At 44.1% G+C, this 2,930-nt stretch overlaps 1 pseudogene; it reads right to left on the bottom strand.

Moving 5' to 3' along the window:
* Positions 1–1,094: 1,094 nt before the first annotated feature.
* Positions 1,095–1,613, bottom strand: LOC102895702 (annotated as a pseudogene).
* Positions 1,614–2,930: the final 1,317 nt, after the last annotated feature.

The raw sequence follows: 2,930 nt of genomic DNA, 5'->3' as shown, positions 1-2,930 counted from the left end.
TTATTCTGGCATTGGTCAGCCACTTATGTTCTTGATTATTCATCAATACAAATACCTTTATATTTTGTCCCAGAATAAGCTTGTCCACTTCTGACCCGGATCACCATAGCAACTAAGGCCTGGAGGCATGGTGGCTATCCCAGAGCTACCAGATCTAGCCGTTTGGACAAAGAAGCAATTGGGCATTGTCTGGGCCTGACTGTGTGAGGATCCCCCAAAAAGTAAAGTCATGTGTCACATCTGGTAGTCCTAATGCTGGGGCTCTGGTTAAGAGTCTTTCTATTTCTCTGAAAGCTTCTTCTTGTTTGGAGCTCCAAACCAGGGGATCTTTCCTTATTCATGGGCTTGGCAATCTCGGAGACACCTGGTACTCAGATTCAGCTGCCCCTAGGAATTCATGGACTCTTTTTGGTGTTAATGTCTACTATAAAAGTCAATGATTGGCCCCCTACTTCTATTGCCACTGTAAGCTTCTGGGAGTCTAGGATCAGCTCCTAGTCTGACTGTTCCTCGGCCCAGCCGATGAGTTTTTGATGACTGGCTCAGGTTGGTGTCTTATATTCTTTCACCTTTTAGATGTTTCCCTATGACGAGGGCACTCATTTCTCCAATGGCTGTCTTTTTCTTCTTCTTCTTCTTCTTCTTCTTCTTCTTCTTCTTCTTCTTCTTCTTCTTCTTCTTTCTTCTTCTTCTTCTTCTTCTTCTTCTTCTTCTTCTTCTTCTTCTTCTTCTTCTTTTTTTTGCAGTAGACACATTGGTCGCAGTGAAGTGGGGTCTTTTTCCAGCTTCTCTTTTTCATGAGGGAGCAGCAGTGCATTGTTCTAGACCTGAGTTCCCCAATGCTGCTGTTAATAGGGGTACTCTGTGCTTCCTCCGTTAGTTACCTCTTGGGCCTCCTGGTCACAGTTTTTAAATAACTTGTTTGTGACTTCTAGTAGCTGGGTGTTGTTCATTCCAGCAAAGTCCTCTAGTTGTTGAAGTTTGTGGTGGATGTCAGTGGAGGGTTGGGACACGGATGCTGTGTTGATCATGCGCTAGTTCTTTTGTGCTTCGGGGTCAAAGGGATATACATCTGGAACGCCTCACATAGTCTCTCATAGAACTCTGTGGGCAACTCCTCTGGCAAGCCTTTTAATGAAAGGGATCCCAATCTGACCATCCTTGTTCCAGGCACTATACCACTATCTGTCAAGCGTCTTTATTATCACCAGGATCTCACCCTTCTAATAGGGCAGGTCTTCAGCATCAATCCCAAGAAAGTCATAGAGAGTCCGTACATATTCTAATGAGCCTAGATATCTCGGCATGGGCTCCATCAGGGTGATGGTATTCAGGCAGCGAGTCTTGTAAAACTCTAGCAGGGCCAGCAAGCAGTCAAATTCTAGGTCCCTGATTTCAAAATGGTTGGGCAGCGAATTAATGATGTAGTGGGAAGCTCACACATTCTTGGACACAGACAGTACATAGTCCCCAGGGCAGGTGGAGGAGTCACAAACTAGGAACATATCATGAAGTTGACCATGGAGTTGGGTTTGCGCCTCCTCATGAGACATTAGCCCCACATACCAACCAGATTGATTTGAGGAGTTGAATTTGAACCTGATGGATGGCATGGTGTTGGCCTGGGGCTTTAGGGCAGTAGGGGGCGGTGCAGGCACTGACGGACCTGCCAAGATGTACGGTGGTAGGAAGAAAATAGGTTCTTCTTCGGGGTCCCCTTGGTGGATTATTTTTGCTGGCTTCTCCTTGTTCTTTTCTAGAATTGGATGAGCCACAAGTACCTTACTCTGTCCCTGCCTATTCATGCCAAACTGGACCCAAGGGGGCATGATAGTAGCAATTTGTAGCCATATGTCTATATACAGCTACTGGTCTGGATATCCAGGGGTCCCTGTCACTACCCAATATACTGCTCTCACTGTAGAGAGGTCTAAGGTCCCTTCTGAGGGCCATCCTACTCTGAATGTGGGCCATTCAAACTCACATAGAGTACAAAGCCTTTCCAGGATCAGCCTGACTCCATAATTCTCTGAGAAACTTCCCTTAAAATTTTCCAACATATTGTCTAAGATAGGTGGTTTAGCGAAGTTCCGTACTTGCAGGGAACTTCCTTTGAAAATTGGGCACAAAGGCCAGTGTTAATATGTTCTCTAAAGTCCCAGAAACCTGCTTAAGACAGCATAAAACACAGAAATTATTTTGACATATTTCTTATTTTCTCCTCAGAAAACTTTTTCCTAACATTAGTAGCAGACCAATAGTCTAAGAAACATTACAGTTCCAATTTTTCATCAGCTTACTTTTGACCTTTAAATTTCTACCCTTATTTTACCTAGTTACATAAAATTTCTCCTCAAGATCTCTTCCCAATACCTCCTTTCACACTTTTCTTTCAGGATTTTACACTTTCTTTATTCCTTCAGTTTAATTTCCCCTCGGGATTTCTCTTCACATACACAGACCTTCTACTACTTTCTTTATTCCTTCAATTTAACTCTTTTCACCTATTCAACAATATCCAACCACGAGGAAAACAACTTCCCTTCAATTTCCTTCAAAATATGTCTCCAGACCTTATACCTTCTGTTACCAATGACACTTTCTTTTCTTCCTACTCAAACATTTTACAACATGCCTTATTCCTTCAGATAGATCTGAGGTAACTCCCGTGCCTCCCATGACAGACAACTATCATGCCACAAAGGGGAGGATGGGAAAAGGGTCAGGGAAATTGGAGGGGATGCCTCTCACTGGGCCCTTCTCCAGCCACTCACTTTGAGGAGATTTGAGGTGTCTCTTAGCATTGGTGGGTCAGTAGAATACCCCCAACCTGGATCACTAGAGTAGACTCCTCATGGAGATCCAGTGGGGTCGCTATAAGCCATATGAGGATTGCCATGGAACCCCGGATTGGGACTCAACTCTTGCTT

The sequence above is a fragment of the Pteropus alecto genome, unplaced genomic scaffold, assembly GCF_000325575.1.
Source record: "Pteropus alecto unplaced genomic scaffold, ASM32557v1 scaffold359, whole genome shotgun sequence".
Lineage (NCBI taxonomy): Eukaryota > Metazoa > Chordata > Mammalia > Chiroptera > Pteropodidae > Pteropus > Pteropus alecto.
Note: the sequence above shows the minus strand (reverse complement) of the source record. Positions and strands in the feature narration are given on the sequence as shown.